The following is a 19,338-nucleotide window of genomic DNA, read 5'->3' as shown; positions in this document are numbered from 1 at the left end:
TTTTAGGTTTTGGCACCCCAGAGCCTCTGCCAACCTGCAGTGGTACAGTCAGAAATGACCAAATATAACGGAGCCATTGAAATTCACTAGGCGCTCCTTTTTGTCTGAGGCTTGTGGTTGCGTCAAATAGCGCAATAGGGCCACATATGGGGTATTTCTATAAACTGCAGAAACGGGGCAATCAATATTGGGGTGCATTTCTCTGGTAATAGGTTTATAATTATTATAATTAAAATTTTCAAATTTCTTACACACTTTTTTACGCCGGACTTAAAAATGCCCAGCTGTGGTGCTACGGAGATTTATGTAGAGGTGGACTGCCTCTACATAAATCCCGTGCGCGCCGCCGAAAACCTATGCCGGCTGAGGACTGGAGTAGGTTTTCGGCGTATATTTGGGCGGAACGGATGGTAAATCGCACGGACTCTGAGTCCGCGCCCTCCGTTCCGCCCACTACATGCCCCCTTTCCGCCCCCTGGGGTACTCTGCGGAAAGTGCCGATTTGCGAATATTTTATTCGCAGATCGGCCATTTGTGTATAAAAAAATACGCAAATCGGCACTTTCCGCCGAAAATCATCCGTTCGCAGGATGATACATGTGGCCCTTAGCTTTTATTTCTGTGACTCCCCTAAAGGGTTAAAAAACTTTCTGGATGTGCTTTTGCAGAGTTTTGGGGGTGCAGTTTCTGAAATGGGGTGCTTTGTGGGGCTTTCTAACATACAGTCCCCTCAAATACACTTGGGGGCTATGTTCACACTATGTATATTTATAAACCTGAACAGGTGCCTAAAAATATCTGATTTTGAAATTTTACTGAAAATTTGGAAATTTGCTGCTAATGTTTTACGCTTTCTATTGTCTAAAAAAAAGAAATATAGTTTAATAAATGCTGCCAACATAAAGTAGACATGTTAATGCTATTTAGTATATAATTGATGTGGTATAACCATTTTCTGTATAAGCAGAAAAGTTTTAAAGTTGGAAAAATGCATTTTTTCACAATTTTTCACGTTATTTTGGTTTTTTTTCATAAAGATTTGTTATAAGTATCGACTCCAATTTACAAAAAATGTGAAGTACAATATTTCACGAGAAAACAATCTCAGAATCAGCCGGATAGGTAAAAGCATCCCGAAGCTATTAATGAATAAAGTGACACAGGTCATATTCATAAAATTTGCTCCGGTCCTATAGGCCATTTCAAGCCCGATCCTTAAGGGGTTAAACGATGCGGCACTTAAACATTGTGACATTTAAAATGTTAATGGAAGGCGGTCGCCTTCCATTGAGTGTGAGGCCCTGGCTGCAGATAGCAGCTGGTCCTCACCCGCTATTGGGCGAGCTCAGCTCGTGAACCCGCTCCATAGCCCGGGACCGCGTCAGGGCATACATTTACGTCCTTCTGCCTTAAGGCCCATGCAGCGGGGTCGTAAATGTACGCCCGGGGTCCTTAAGGGTAATTTATTTATTTATTTTACTTATTTATATTTATTTATTTTGTGTATGTGCTGTGTGTATGTGCGCCCCCTAGTTGTTGGTGAGGCCCCGCTGGGGAGACAGTTTTCACAAAGTAACTATGATCTACACAGTCCTTTTGCTTTTTGCAGAAATCTCTATTTTAGCAACAATATTAATATATTTTGTACTAATTTATTAGTATATAGAGCTTGGAACATGGGTGAATAGTAGCCCTAGCATTATTTTCAGCTTTTAAATGGACTTTCACCACAGATAGTGAGGCCCAGGCGCCCTCTTGGTTAGTCTGGTGAGGCCCAGCCATTGCCTTGGTCTGTTGGGTGAGGCTCCACTAGAAAAAGTTTGAGAAGCACTGATCTAGTGAATGAGCTCATTCAAACGATCAGACCCCTGCAGCAGTGGGCAGCAACTGGGTTGCTATGATTCCCCCCTGGAGTCGTTTGATCGCTTGCACGGCTCCAGGGGGGTGGAGGGAGTGAATCTCCCTTCGGATTCCCCATAGATTCTGCGGTCCCACGGACCGCAGTGCCTATGGGGTTAACTGCCCGGAGGTAGCGCGGCTCCCCTCCGGGCAGAGGCAGCAGAAGGAGGCTGTGTGACAAAGCCTACTCCTGCTGCCCGATCGCTGCTAGGGACAACAGGGGCAAGCAGGGAAAGAATGACTTCAGTAACGTTATTTTGCAGGAACTACCTCCATTACATGATGTTCCTGGAACATCATATTGTGGCAAGGGGTTAATATATCAAAATGTTTTAGATTTCAAAACCTAATGTCTGCCATTTGTCATTTCACACTATCAGTGTCTTCTGAACATGGTCATGATCTGCTGTTGCCACCCACAGCAGCTGTCACCAGCTACTTCTTACATATCCATTCTGAGGCCTTGTACCTACTAGTCTTTTGAATCAAATTTAAACATTTTCTTGATGAAAGACATGGCCTATTCTAAAATCCTAGTAGATTCTGATGCATCGCATCTATGGATCTCTCTGCCACATAATGTTATCATGGCACGCCCCCCAGTGTCTACCAATGAGCCTCTCTATGTCTATGGAGGACACAGGGGGCGGGACGGTCACATGCTCCTTCAAGTCAGCAATCTTATAGACAGAAACACTACAGAGAAGGGCAGCCCAATCTGGAGGAGGGGAGTCTGATTTTATTTCAATGAGGCACACCAGGAGGTGCTGTCAGTATATACAGTGAATATACTTACTAATACTATACACTGAACTATTTTACTATAAAGTGGCAAACCCCTTTAAGGACCCATGATGTACCTGTACGCCAGTGGGTCCGGTGGTGCTATGAAGTGAGCTCAGGAGCGGAGCTCACTTAATAGCATGTAAGGACTGGCTGTTAATGATGGGCCACCGTGATCGTGTGGTGGCCCACCATTAACCCCAGCAGTGCTGTGCTCCTGTCACTATCAGATTGGGACTCCTGCAGTGTGACTGCAGGGGCTTCCGATCATTGTAACTGACTGCCGGAGGTCCCTTACCTTCAGTCATCAGTCAACTCAGCGATCTATGCATAGAGTTTGCCTCAGGCAGGCTCTATGCAATGATCGCAGATAACACTGATCACTGATCAAGTGTTACTGATCCAGTGTAAAAAATGTAAAATTCCCCTAGGGAAAGTTTTTAAAGACATGACATAGCCCCTCCCTCAATAAAAATTAAAATCACCCAACTTTCCAATTTCATAAATAAAACACATACACATAAAAATAAACGTATTATATACCAGAGCATGCGTAATTGTCTGATCTATTAAAATAGAACAATATTGTTCCCATATGGTTGGAAAACAAGAAGTATTTAAAAAACGCCAGGATTGATGCTTTATTATTACATTTTATAAAAAAAAATAATAATAAAAATTAATCAGTACATCTAATGTACAAAAATCTGATACTAATAAAAACTAGAGATCAAAAAAGGCACCCATAAAGCCCCATAAGTGAAAAAAATAAAATCACTGTAAGAGTAACAATAGGCCCATTGTAATCACACCTATTTGCAAAAAAAAATAAAAAAAATAAAAAAAAAGGGTAAAACATTAGAAAATCTCTATAAACTGCATTCCGCTGTTTTCAGAATGACCTATAGAATAAACATATCATTTCAGTTTTACCGTAAAGTGCATTAGGTAAACATGGGAACCCCCCCCCCTCTAAATTTGCTGAATCCCCCCCCCCCAAGTTCACCCCATAAATAATATTTTAGCTATTCCATCATGCATGGTATGGTAGATTAAATAGTACAAAGTACAGTTATTTCTGAAGAAAGCAAGACCCCTGTAGATGGAAAAACAAAACTGTTATAGCTCTTAGGAGGAAAAAACTAAAATACTAAATTGAAAATTGTTGCAGTCCTTAAAGGACAACTCCGGCGGGACCCCCCCCAAAAAAAAAACACAGACACACACAGACACCATACTCACCATCCCTCCGGTGACGATCGCCACTCCATTCGGCCGCCGTCCGCCTCACCGTCACCTGCGTCCGCCGTCCAGCGATGTCTCCTTCTTCCGGGTCCATGAGAGAGAAAGGCTGCCAGCGCGCTTGCGCACCGGCAGCCTTTTCATTGGCTGGAGCGCATCACATGGCTTCCAGCAAGCTCAGCCAATCAGGGCTGAGCAAGCTGGAAGCCATGTGATGCGCTCCAGCCAATGAAAAGGCTGCTGGTGCGCATGTGCACCAGCAGCCTTTTCTCTCCCATTCACTCTCAATGAAGACGCCGAGGAGGAAGAAGACCCGGACCGCCCCCAGCTCTGACATCACCCGACACCAGAGAAGAGGACCGTGACGACCGTAATAGGTAATGTATATATTCTTTAACTTCCGGGGTGGGGGGTCGGGGGTCGGAAAGTGGGGGAAGGGGGCCAGACCGGGTATTTAACCACATTACAAAGTTATATAACTTTGTAATGTGTGTTAAATAAGCCAAAAAATTTTTTCGCCGGAGGTCATTTTGGGCTCTCTTTTTAAGTTAAATAAGTTCAAAGGAGGTATGGTTGCTTTTCTTGAATAATATACCGTATTTTCTAACGTATAAGACTATTGGGTATATACTTTTCCAGTTACATAGTTACATAGTTAATACGGCTGAAAAAAGACACATGTCCATCAATCAAGGATGTGGGACAGCGCTCATCCAAATAAAAAACAGTAAATAAAGATGGGACTCACCCGGTGTATGTGGGTATGGGACTTGGTCCCCTCCCCCACTACACCAAAATGCAAGGTGGCAGAAAATAAGTATATAGCTCCAATCCCTGGTCACAAGGAATATCAACTCAGAGGGCGCTCAGCAGAACCCGGTGGGAGACATCCGGACCGGTAAATTAATACATAAAGAAAATAACAAAAAATTGCAGCGCTCAGAGAGCCCTGAATCTGTCTCAATAAATGTAAATATTGGATTTGGATATCTAAACCATCTATTTGATCATAATATATAAGCATCCTGGAGGGGGTCTGGCTGGGACAATTGGCCTTTCCCCCATGGTGAAGTGAGTTGTTATACACTAACTGGTGATTGCATGACATTATCTTCCAATAGTTCCTATCTCTGAGTTTTTTGTTATTTTCTTTATCTACATGTCCATCAAGTTCAACCAAGGAGGGGATGGATACAGGAAAGGGGGAGGGGTGATAGGTTCTTTACATATGCATTTATATTATTTTGGTCTAAGAACTTGTCTAGGCCGGTTTTGAAGCCCTCTACTGTTTTTGCTGTGACCAGATCCTGTGGTAGACTGTTCCACAGATTCACAGTTCTCATGGTAAAGAAGGCTTGTCGCCTCCGGAGATTTAACCTTTTTTTCTCCAGGCGGAGGCAGTGCCCTCTTGTCCTTTGAGGGGGTTTTACCTGGAACATCTTTTCCCCATATTTCTTGTAGGGGCCATTTATATATTTAAATAAATTAATCATATCTCCCCTTAAACGTCTCTTCTCCAGACTAAACAAATTTAATTCTTTTAATCTCTCCTCATAACTAAGATGCTCTATTCCCCTTATTAGTTTAGTTGCCCGTCTTTGTACCCTCTCCAGCTCTAGAACATCCTTTTTATGAATCGGGTTCAAAAACTGGATACTCCAGATGAGGCCGCACCAAAGCTTTATAAAGCGGTAATATTATATCCCTGTCCCGAAAGTTTTTCAGCAGCTGTGGCGGATAAGACGACCCCTGACTTTTGAGAAGATTTTCCTGGGTTAAAAAGTAGTCTTATACGCAGGAAAATACTGTAATATGCAAATTATGGCCATTAGAGATTTTAAACCAAGGTTTATTCTGATTGCCATTTGGAATTGGGAAGGAATTTTTTCCCAGTAAAGTCCCAGAGGGTGTTTTGCCTTCCTCTGGATCAACACAGTAGGGTTTCTGTAGGTTGAACTTGATGAACTCTTGTGTTCTTTCAACCCTATTAACTATGTTGCTATGTTACATTTTGATCTACATGAATATAACATTATATGTGTCAAGAATGTGTGAACTGGATCTGTTTTGCCTTTTGTCTGGCACACCCGCTTTCATTTCAGCCTCCTGACATTGCAAGGGTTACAATGCTCACTACTGGCCATGATTGTTGCAGCTGAGCAATGTTCTTTGACTGACAGATTCCTCTGCCTGTCTGAAGCTTGGGAGATCAGAGCGCCGGTCCAATGGTCTCTCAGCGCTGGCTATTTAGGTCAATACCCTGGTCCCAGCTCCCCCCTGTCTATTCCTGCGTTTCCTGTCCTAACTCTTCTTGTTTGTTTGACTGTTACCTGACCTCTGGCTTTGACTTTAGACTATCCAACTGATATTTGTTTTTGTACTCTTTGTACCCTTGCTAGTTTACTATCTGATATTGTGTTTGTCTGTCTGCCTTGTTCTGTGTGCATGTACACAGTGTAGGGAACGTCATTGGGGTTGTCTGCGGCTGCCTAGGGCCAGTTGAGGCAAGTAGGTAGGGACAGTTGGTGGGTTCAGTTTCAGGGCTCACTGTTGTGTCTTGTCCCTACCTGCCCCGTCCTGACAATATGTCTTTTAAAAAATAACAGAACTTGTTAGTTCATATGCATAGTTTTTGTTGTTTTTGCTTAAATATTTTCATTAATATAAAAAATTATAAAGGGAAATAATTACATATATGGTTAGCTTGCCCTGGCATACGGCAATTCCAGGATAAAATCTTGATGATACATAAAGCATATTTTGGAAAAAAATCTAAGAACTCCGTCAATTGGTTATCCTCTCCCTAATTCCGGGATCGATTACTGGGATCAATTAATGGATGAATGGATTAAGGATGTCAGAGATATAGACAGAATGGAGGAAATTATCGCAAAGGCTCATGACTGAACCGAAAAGTTTGATAAGATCAGGGTTTTTTTTTTTGGCGTTGTTTATGGACTCTTCTTTATTGAGTCAGAACGTCTTTAGTCCCTTCATTATTGGACACTATATTGTACTTTCTAGTCTCTTGCTGCACCCACACTCTTCTTGATCAAAGTGACTGGATAGCATTTCCCATGCACTTAACCCCCCCCCCCCCCCACACACACACACACACATATTTTCCTTTTCCTCATCCTTCCTCTTTTTATACCTTTGCTTCTTTCTCCTTTTCCTTTTTTTTTCTTTCTTTCCTGAGCCTATGCCTCTACCTCTCACCTAATGTTTTAGTGCACTTTAAAGTGTCACTGTCACAATAACTTTCAAAATCTAAATCAACAGTAGATGTTAAATATAGGAAGTTTAGAATATACAGTACATTCATTTTCTTGTTATCATGCTGTAAAACAAAACTGTACTTACCAGAAATCCAGGCCCAGTCTCCTGAGGGCAGATTTTCTGACTTTCCGGTTGAAAAAAGAGACTAAACCCAGGAATTTCGGTCAGTACAGAGAGTCACAGATCAATGTGTCCACCAGTCACAGGACTGCCTTCTCTCTGTGAGCCCTGGGATACACAGGACTTCCTGTTTTCTGACTGTTTCCTTTTTTTTTTTTTTTTTTTTAAGTCAGAAAACAGGAAGTGCTGTGTTTTCCATGATAGCAAAAAAAAAACAAAAAAACACAAACAAACAAACAAAAAACATAATAAACGTAAATTGCAATCTTGCTTTATATCACACCTACTGTTCATTTAGATTTTGAAGGTTATAACAACAGATAACTTGTACTTCCTTTATTAATTGATGGGATTTGTATGCATATTAATACAGAACTTAAAATGTTTGACATTATGTACTCTTTATATTCGGTTTATTTTTCTTGGTTATATTTCCGTATGCTGATGTAATTTTATTTTATGTCAATAAAGATGGATTACACTAAAATACTTAGAAAAATGGCATTCATTATGAATAAAATGTATGGAAGTTTCTAGCTGGCATAGATTTCAGTCTATGGCTCAAGGAAAGTTACAGGTACAGGGTGTTGTAGCAACTAACTTTAGAGCAGTTTAGCTGAAGAACGATATGTAAAATATCAATCTTAAATAAACCTGTCTTGAAGTTTTTAACAGAAACTTTTATCTATGTTACATCTCCCTTTTCTAAGAATTATGTTCAAAGTATGTTCAAAGTTTAAAATTTGTTAAAACGGACCTGTCAGCAGGATTTTAGGGGTCAAACCCTTGTGAACCTTGAGCCTAATTAACATAATACAAAAATCACAGATATTTCGGTGCAGAAACTGACTATTAATCTAAAAATGAATAGCCAGAATCCCTATGAGAAGCCCTTTTAAGCCATTGGCTTAGTTTGGCCCACATTAAACTGAAAGGTAATTTTCTACTGGTAACTCTTTGTTGAAAGGATACTTGAGCACAAACTTAGGGGATTTACTGGTAGAATGCCAAAAAATCAATGTTATTACTACAAAAAAAAAAAAATCAAAAATCAAAATATAATTATTTTTAAGAGCACAGACAATTGCAGGGACAGATTGACTATGTTTTTCTTTTTGTTTTCTGCTTACTTTTTCAGTTAATTAGGTATCTTAATTAGTTATCTGTTGACATGACTAGATTAAGTTGTGTTGCTTATGGGCTAAGTTGTATTTTTCAGTATCATATTGGGTTACAAACAGCTTTACTTTATATTTTTAATAGGGAAAGGCTTTACAAATTTTTATTTATTTATTTTATATGGATATATACTGTACATAAATATTTAATTACTATAACATAACTAAATAATCTGTTCGATCATATCTAAAGCAATTGTAAGGAGTCGGGCCGCACGCTCGGCTCCCTGCAGTGCTGGAGCGTGCGGCTCTCTCTGGCAGCACCAGAGGCGTCCCTGGCGACCAGCCCGACTGGTTGCTAGGGGCGCACTGACAGCGTACTTCTGGTTGCTTTAGGCGTGTCAGCGATTCTCTTTGATGTTGCCGTGGCCAGGGCCTCACCAACATCGGATGATCGACATTAGGTGAGAGCTGTTTGTAATTAGGGCTTGATCTGGGCAAGGACCTCTGGTCCCATAAGTATCCTGCACTTGTGTTTATGCCTTCTCTGCGATAGTTCCTAGTTTACTAGTGTATCTTGACCAAGTCTTGCATTTCTGGTTATCTGACTTCTATACTCTTGGATTCTGTATTGTACAGCGCTGCTTGTTTGTTATTGACCTGGACCTCTGACCTTGCCTTATTGTTTTGCTCTGTGTTGCACTTAGTTAAGATTAGGGTTTGCTGTCCAGTTGTCCGTTGCAGCCTAGGGCTTTTGAGGCAAGTAGGCAGGGAGAGTGGGGCGGGTGCCAGCTTCAGGGATTACCTATCCTTGTGTTATCCTGTGCCTGATTCCTTAAAGCAATTGTAATATACATAGAACATTAGTAATGAGCGAGTACTAAAATGCTCGGGTGCTCTTTACTCGAGGCGAATATTTCCCGATACTCAGATGCTTGTTTCGAGCATCAAACCAAATTGAAGTCAATGGCAAACTCAAGCATTTTAGCAGGGGACCCAAATTCGGTAGAGGGAAGGTCGTGTGAAAACCTGTCAACCTCAGGAAATGATAGAAACACCACGGAAATGGACAGGAAACAGCAGGGGCAGCATGCATGGATGCCTCTGAGGCTGCCTAATTGCACTATTATGCCAAATTATAGGCAACAGTATGGCAGAGATCACACAGTGAAGAATTAAAACAGAGGTAGCATATGAACCACCCCAAAATGTAGCCTGACACAGCATGGCAGTGAGAACACAGGGAACCATTAAAACAGAGGTAGCATATGATGAACCACCCAAAAACTTTGCCTGACACAACATCCAAAGAGGGTAGAAGGTACTGGTGAAAGGACAGCAGAGGACACCTTTAAGATGACATCCACAGATAATATGGTTCGAAATGGACAAGACAAGGATGCTAAATTGGATTTGACTTTGAATTTAACTGTAGCAGTTGGGGTAACATTCCCTGCATCATGTGACTCACCACCTCTCCACCCACCGCTGTTTTGAGTTTGAATTTAAGTTTGAATTTGACTGTTGCAGTTGGGGTAACATTCTCTGCATCATGTGACTCACTACCTCTCCCCCCACCGCTGTTTTGAGTTTGACTTTGAATTTGTATTTGACTGTAGCAGTTGGGGTAAAAGTCACTGCATCATGTGACTCACCACCTCTCCCCCACCACTGTTTTGAGTTTGAATTTGACTTTGACTGCAGTAGTTGGAGTAACATTCCCTGCATCATGTGATGTTCATGGGGTGTGGATGTCTTAGCACAATACTCAACATAACTGCAGAACTGATGTGGCTCAGGCATCCTGTTTTTATTTCCTTGAGGATCTGGTAATTGTCTAATGCAAAGGGATCATCACTTGAGGTCCTGCCTTACTTATTATGTGCTGCCCAACAACTAGAATTGTCATTTGTTTCTTTAGTTTAAGCAGGGTCTGATTTTTTTTTCCTTTTTTCTCTTTTGTTTTGTTATCATTTTATGCCAGCAGACAGACACAGGTCTGTATACAGACACACACTTAAGAACAGAATACTGACAAAGTTTACCACAAATTGTACAAAAAAAAACGAGTGAGGGAGAGACACAAACACAGAATTAGACAGCAAAGTTTGCATTGTTCATTGTTCATTTGGTAATAAAAGAAACACATGTTCGTGCATTTTTATATGAAGAATAGATCCTTCTCGTATTTCATTTGGAAAGATGGGCAAGGTCAGCTTCCTTCATTTTATTTCCCCTGTTTTTGAAAGGCAATTTTTTGCCATGTTCTGCCACTTCACAGCCAGAGGAGTATGTATCTGCAGGCCCCTGTGGTAGGGAATGGGCAGACAAAACCAATAATCCACTCTTAAGGAGAAAGATATTGCTGCAACCTTTGACAAATTCCAGAGTAGTGTATCACTGAGCGTCATCTTTCCAGAATGAGCAAAACACTGTGCAGTCCTTGTTATGATTTTGTAATAAATTTGTAATAAATCTATATAATAAAAATCAAAGTCTGTCTGTCTGTCTGTCCTTCTGTCTGTCTGTCTGTCTGTCCTCTATAGACTTCCAAACGCCTGAACCGTTAGACCCCAAATTTGGCACACAGATACATTGGGTGCCCGGGAAGGTTATTGCGAAGGTCCCGTCCCCACCAAATGTACAGGAGGGGAGGGGGAGGGGAAAGAGAGGCGCCCCATAGAGATGAATGGGAAAATCTCCTCACTGCAAACACAGATGATATAATTAGCTGCAGCAGACACGGCAGTTGGAGCCTTAGCAACCTATAGGATTACTGCTTTCATTTTCACAGGGAGCAATGGTTTCTAGGGAAGCTGCCTCACAACATCCACAGAAATAACAGGTAGACCCCCTACTCCATCTATACAGTACATGTATATACAGGGCACAACAGGTATACCAAACTGTGACTGGATAACACTGCTACACCAGACCTGACCAATACCGCCATACTGTGCTGGATAACACTGTCATACCAGACCTGACCAATACCGCCATACTGTGACTGGATAACACTGCCAGACCTGACCAATACCGCCATACTGTGACTGGATAACACCTCCATACCAGACCTGACCAATACCGCCATACTGTGACTAGGTAACACCGCCACACCAGACCTGACCAATACCGCCATACTGTGACTGGATAACACTGCCACACCAGACCTGACCAATACCGCCATACTGTGACTGGATAACACTGCCACACCAGACCTGACCAATATCGCCATACTGTGACTGGATAACACTGTCATACCAGACCTGACCAATACCGCCATACTGTGACTGGATAACACTGTCATATAAGACCTGACCAATACCGCCATACTGTGACTGGATAACACTGCCATACCAGACCTGACCAATACTGCCATACTGTGCTGGATAACACTGTCATACCAGACCTGACCAATACAGGCAAACTGTGACTGGGTAACACCGCCACACCAGACCTGACCAATACCACCATACTGTGACTGGATAATACCCCCATACCAGACATGACCAATACCGACACACTGTGACTGAATAACACTGCCATACGGGTAAATAAATCCCTGCAGCTATACAGGACACTACAGGTATACAGGACCCCAAAACTATACACTACAAGTGCACAGGACCTCCACAAAACTATATACTACAGGTGTACAGGACCCCAAACTTTACACTACAGGTATACAGGACCCCAAAACTATATACTACAGGTATACAGGACCTCCACCAACTATATACTTCAGGTATACAGGACCTCCACCAACTATATACTACAGGTATACAGGACCCCAAACTATACACTACAGGTATACAGAACCCCAAAACTATACACTACAGGTATACAGGAACTCCACCAACTATATACTACAGGTATATAGGACCCCATACTATACACTACAGGTATACAGGACCTCAAAACCATACACTACAGGTATACAGGACCTACACCAACTCTATAATACAGGTATACAGCACCTTCACTAACTCTATACTACAAGTATACAGGACCCCAAATATACTACAGGTATACAGGAACTCCACCAGCTATATACTACAGGTATATAGGACCCCAAACTATACACTACAGGTATACAGGACCTCCACCAACTCTATACTATAGTTATACAGGACCCTCAAACTATTTACTACAGGTATACAGGACCCCCGAACTATATACTACAGGTATACAAGACCTCATCCAATTATACACTACAGGTATACAGGACCCTCAAACTATAAACTACAGGTATACAAGACCTCCACCAACTATACATTACAGGTATACAGCACCAACTATATACTACAGGTATACAGGACCCCCGAACTATACAGTACAGGTATACAGGACCTTCACAAACTGTACACTGCAGGTATACAGGACCTCCCTCAACTATACACTATAGGTATACAGCCCCCCCAACTATGCACTACAGATATGCGAGACCCCTAAAAACTATACATTGTGGGTATACAGAACCCCTCCAACTATGCACTACAGGTAAACACTAATTCCACTGATTAACTCAGATGAAACAATACCTTTAGCTTGGCCTCCTGGGCACCTTAGAACAAATCTAATTAACACACTGACACTTTATACCCAGGCAGCGCCGGGGAACATTTTCTAGTTTGTAATAAATGTGCTCAGACTCAGGGAAGGGTCCAGAAAAGAGTTCCTGGGAGCATGGTGGTGGTGGATCTGAATCCCTTCTTTCCCTGGAGGGGCCAGGCTTCGGGGAAAGGAGGCTGAGCTGATGGAGCAAGGGTTTCACTTCCTTGGGTAGCGTGGATGAACTGCATGGAAGACTGGGTGGTGGATAAGCTACTGGACACATTATCCGCTATCCACTTGATCACCTGTTCACACTGCTGCAGTTTCAATATCGGTCTACCATGGGACCCCATAAGTTGGGCGAAGAAGTTAGGGAGTGAACGTCTGCAGTGTGCCACTGCTACCTCCTCAACAGGTGCTGCTGTGTCACCCGGCCCTGAACCACGGCCTCTGCCAACTGCATCGCTTGGAACCCCACACCCACACTCTCGACCCTTACCCCTGGGGTTCACCATTTTATGGACACTGCATAGTATGGAGCTTAGATAGGCCTTGAGTAAGAAATACAGAAATCAGAAAATATACTAGTGGCTCCAGTAGCTTTTGGGGGACTGTGGGATACAATCTGTTGGTGGCTGCACCTATACACTCTGTGACACCCCCTTTACACTGTGCAAGCAGTAGTGAACTTAGATATGGCTTGAGTAAGAAAGACAGAAATCTGGAAATAAACTAGTGGTCCCACTAGCTTTTGGGGGGCTGTGGGATACAATCTGGTGGTGGCTGCACCAATACACTGTGTGACACCCCCTTACAATGTGCAGTGAAGTTCTATGCAGGTGTACGACAAATTACAGCAATACAATGTACTACAGCAGCACCACAAGCCACAAAATCATAAAATAGTACTGAGCACTTCTTAGGGGTCTGTATGCAACACCTAATGTCCCCTTTTTGCCAGCAGCCAATCACCACAGTGTGCTGCTGAAATCGTGGTAGCTGTACTGCAAGTCCCAGCCAGCAGTCTGTAGTAATACAATTTAAAAATGATTTGAACCCCTTACAAGGGCTGTTTGGTTGTTTTGCTAGTATTCCCTGCCTACTGGAACGCTAATTCCCTCTCTAACGCTCTCCCTGACCAGCAGCAGCTCTGTCCCTAACCTCTTCCAGCATGCATGTGAGCCGAGCCTCAGCAGCCACGATTTTTATATGGCAGGGTCATCTGATCTGGCCAACCAATTGCTGCTATCGACATGTATGGGTCCCACGTGATCGCTGAGAAATAGCGCCCAAACTTAGAGGAATCGGATGATGAGATTTTCTCGAGTATCGCGAGATGTTCGTCCAAATAGCGAGTACCATCGAGTACCCTAATACTTGAACGAGTACCAAGCTCGGACGAGCATGTTCGCTCATCCCTATAGAACATCTTTTTAGAGGAGATAATCCACAGCACTCGATAATTGAAGGTGAAAAAATGTGAATGTGAAATGTGAAAAAATGTTCAATCCAAACAAAACAGTGTCACAGCAGGGTGCAGCATACAGAAAATACCGGAGCAACGTTTCAGCATACAATCTTGGCCATTTTCAAGCACGATAAGTGAACATGTGACACCTCAGGAAATGATGCTAACACCATTCGAACGCAACTGGGACTGCAGGGGAAGCATCTGACACCCCAAATCGCCGGTAATAAAGTCTCAGGTCGACGTTATACAGGTGAATTGCCTGGTTATTAAAGGGTGTATGAACATTTTATAGGTACAGCTGGTCGGCTGTATTATGTAGCACGTAGCACTTGGTAGCACAGAGTGCTTTATAGTAGCACAGCAGCCTGCTTGTACCACCCGGTGTATCTATGTATGACGTAGCAGCACATAGCACTAGATGAACACACGTACTACTCTTTTTTTAAGATCGAGCAGCCTAGCACGTATCAGCAGCACAAAGCACTTGGTGAGCAGAGTGCTTGCACTACCCTTTGTAGATTTGCTACTAAATATTTGAATGGAAACACCCAGTAACCTTGTTTGCTGTCAATGAATGGAAACACCCAGTAGCCTTGTTTGCTGTCAATGAAGGGAAACACCCAGTACTCTTGTTTGCTATCAATGAATGGAAACACCCAGTACTCTTGTTTGCTGTCAATGAATGGAAACACCCAGTAGCCTTGTTTGCTTTCGCTGAATGCAAATACCCAGCAACCTTGTTTGCTGTCACTGAGTGGAAACACCCAGTGACCTTGTTTGCTGTCACTGAATGGAAACTCACAGTAACCTTGCTTCCTGCCACTTAATGGAAACACCCAGTAACCTTGCTTGCTGTCAATGAATGGAAGCACCCAGTAACCTTGTTTGCTGTCACTGAGTGGTAACACCCAGTGACCTTGTTTGCTGTCACTGAATGGAAACACCCAGTAACCTTGTTTGCTGTCAATGAATGGAAACACCCAGTACTCTTGCTTTCTGTCAATGAATGGAAACACCCAATAACCTTGTTTTCTGTCACTGAGTGGAAACACTCAGCGACCTTGTTTTCTCTCATTGAATGGAAACACCCAGTAACCTTGTTTGCTGTCAATGAATGGAAACACTCAGTACTCTTGTTTGCTTTCAATGAATGGAAACACCCAGTGTCCTTGTTTGCTGCAATGAATTGAAACACTTAGTAGCTTTGTTTGCTGTCACTGAATGGAAACACACAATAACCTTGCTTGCTGTCACCAATTTTGGGATGGTTTATATGCTTCCTCTGTTTTAATGGTTCACTGTGTGATCACTGCCATGCTGTTGCCCAGAATTTGGTGTAATGGTGTGATTAAGCAGCTTCAGAGGCATCCATACATGCTTCCCCTCCTGTCCCATATGCATCCAGAGGTGTTGGCATAATTTCCTGAGGTTTCATAGTCTATGATTTTTCTCCCATAGACTATAATGGGATTCGATAATCGTTTGAATAGTCGAATATTGGGAGCTATTTGATTCTAATCCAATCGAATCGAATATTTCACTATTCAATCATCTCTAATAACCAGGTAATTCACCTGTATAACATCGACTTGTGACTTTTTTACTGGCGATTTTGGGGTGTCAGATGCTTCCCCTGCTGTCCCAGTTGCATTCCAGTGGTGTTGGCATCATTTCCTGAGGTGTCATTGTGGACTTATTGACCTCCAAGTGGTCGAATAGATGTTTTTCAATAATCGAATACTTGTTCCTATAGACTTTAATGGGATCAAATATTCGATCAAATATTCGAATATCAGGAGATATGCGTACGAATATCGAATATTCAAATATTTCTCTATTCGCTCATCACTATTAGCAAGGTTAGTTTTAGGTTCGGTTCGTACGAAACCGAACTTCACGAAAGTTTGCCACGTCGAATCGAACCAAATTTTTCAAAAGTTCGCTCATCCCTAGTATTAATCCATTGTAGACCGCTGGTTACACACTTTCGCTTGATGTGTATATGCACAGACCTCTAGCTGTGTTCTGTTGTACCTAGTCGGGCACCAATGGGTAGGCTCCATAGCTGAAGTCACTCCTCTGGTGAAAAATACCCTCGCTCACACCACATGGGGAAAACCGCCTACAGTGTGCACAGCATCATCCCTCTTACCCGAGCTCTTTAGCACCTTTGGGCGTTGCCGCAACGCCACTTCTGCCACTCTGTCTGAACAGGGTTAGAAACTGTTAAGTCCAGGGGTCCGTATGAAACATGAGGATTATCAAAGGGGTTTTGTCAAAGGTCCGACTTAGATTTCAAAGATTCTCCAGCCGTGTACAATTCACTTCTGAAATTAAAAGATAGAACAGGTCAGTACACTACATAAATTCAGTTAGTCGTACAATTTCATATAATATCATGTAATATCAGTGTTCACCAAATCTCATATCACACTGATATTTAGTGTCAAGTAGAAACGTAGGCAAACCACATACTGATTATTTAAACATATTAGGATGTACCTTATACTCAAAATTTAGTCCAGCCGAACCCAATGCATGTAGTTCATGTATCCATAATTATTACCTTTTTTTTTAAAAATGATCTGTCTGTTACCCCTTCTCTTAGGTTGAGCAACACGATCAATCAAGATACACTTAAGGTCATTCTCACTGTGACCCGCCTCTACAAAGTGACAAGAGACAGGTAAGTTACATAGCTACATAGTTAATACGGTTGAAAAAAAGACACATGTCCATCAAGTTCAACCAAGGAGGGGATGGACACAGGGAAGGGGGAGGGGTGATAGGTTCTATACATATGCATTTATATTATTTTGGTCTAAGAACTTGTCTAGGCCGGTTTTGAAGCCCTCTACTGTTTTTGCTGTGACCAGATCCTGTGGTAGACTGTTCCACAGATTCATGGTTCTCATGGTAAAGAAGGCTTGTCGCCTCCGGAGATTTAACCTTTTTTTCTCCAGGCAGAAGCAGTGCCCCCTTGTCCTTTGAAGGGGTTTTACCTGGAACATCTTTTCCCCATATTTCTTGTAGGGGCCATTTATAAATTTAAATAAGTTAATCATATATCCCCTTAAACGTCTCTTCTCCAGACTAAACAAATGTAATTCTTTTAATCTCTCCTCATAACTAAGATGCTCTATTCGCCTTATTAGTTTAGTTGCCCGTATTTGTACCCTCTCCAGCTCTAGAACATCCTTTTTATGAATCAGGTTCCAAAACTGGACAGCATACTCCAGATGAGGCCGCACCAAAGCTTTATAAAGCAGTAATATTATATCCCTGTCCTGAGAGTCCATGAGTGTCCTGAGAGAGGCCTGTTTTAATGCATGACTGTAACGCCTGGAGTAGTGGATCCACTGGGCCGTCACCAGCGATGGCACTAACCTCACCAGGGAGCGGAGTCTAAGGGGCCGCTGGTTTTCACCAGAGCCCGCCGCAAGGCGGGATGGACTTGCTGCGGCAGGCGACCCCCAGGTCGCTACCCCTGGCTTGGTTGCTAGTGACGGCAGGCGAGGCGTGGCAGGAGCAGTAGGCAGGAGATGGTGCTGGCAGAGGTCTGTAGGCGTAACCGCAGGTGACAGGCTGAACACAGGAGCAATGGTGTAACAGGGGAGCAGGAACCAGGAACAAGGACTAGGGACCAGGTAGCGGATAGGAATCAGGAACAGGGACTAGGGACCAGGTAGCGGATAGGAGTCAGGAACAACAGGGAGCTGGGCCAAACGCTATGGGAAGCATGTAGAGGCTCCAACACGAGGGACAGGGCACGCTGGGATTTATAGGGAGTGATTGGGTGCAACTACCAATTAGGGACGGACTGGCCCTTTAAATCTGAGACAGCCGGCGCGCGCGCGCTCTAGGAGGCGGGGACGCGCGCGCCGGCCGGCACAGACGGAGACCGGAGTGGGACGAGGTGAGGCGCCCCCCGGGGCCGAACAGACAGCAGCGCCGGGTCCCAGCACAAGGACCCCGGCAGCTGCGTGGGACAGAGGGAGATCGCGGCGGCCATGACAGTACCCCCCCCCCTTGTCCTCCCCCTCTTTCTAGCCTGCAGGAACCTCTTGATGAGATCTTTGTCCAGGATGTTAGCCTCGGGTTCCCAGGACCTCTCCTCAGGACCAAATCCTTTCCAGTCCACCAGGAAGAATCGTCTCCCTCTGACAGTTTTCATGGCCAGAATGTCTTTAACAACGTAGACGTCGTCAGAGACGGCTTGTGGAACAGAGAACGGAGACTTATCGGAGAACCGGTTGAGGACCACAGGCTTCAAGAGGGAGACATGGAAAGCGTTCAGAATCCGCATAGTAGGGGGTAGGCGGAGTTTGTAGGTGACAGGGTTGATGCGTTTTAGCACCGAGAAAGGACCAAGGAATCGAGGACCCAACTTGTAGCTGGGAATCTTGAGTCGAAAATATTTGGCCGAGAGCCAGACTTTGTCACCTGGAAGAAAATTCGTGGCAGGTCTCCTCTTCTTATCAGCCTGGTCCTTCATGCGTTCAGAGGCTTTGAGTAAGGACTGTCGAGTTTGTTCCCAGATCGACTGCAGGTCAGATAACAACTCCTCCACGGCTTGGACCCCAGAGGATGGAGAGAGAGGCAGAGGAGGACGAGGGTGATGCCGGTAGACCACATAGAAAGGAGACTTGCCTGTGGAACTCGAGTCCAGATGGTTATAGGAGAATTCCGCTCATGGAAGTAGATCGGACCAGTTGTCTTGGCGGCTGGAAACAAAATGACGTAGGTAGTTACCCAGGATCTGATTGACTCTCTCCACTTGCCCGTTGGTCTGGGGATGATAGGCAGATGAGAAGTCCAGCTTCACTTGGAGCTGCGAGCAGAGGGCACGCCAAAACTTGGAGACAAATTGAG

Source organism: Dendropsophus ebraccatus, chromosome 7 (genome assembly GCF_027789765.1).
Source record: "Dendropsophus ebraccatus isolate aDenEbr1 chromosome 7, aDenEbr1.pat, whole genome shotgun sequence".
NCBI lineage: Eukaryota > Metazoa > Chordata > Amphibia > Anura > Hylidae > Dendropsophus > Dendropsophus ebraccatus.
The sequence above is the reverse complement of the archived record's forward strand: the minus strand, read 5'-3'. Positions refer to the sequence as shown.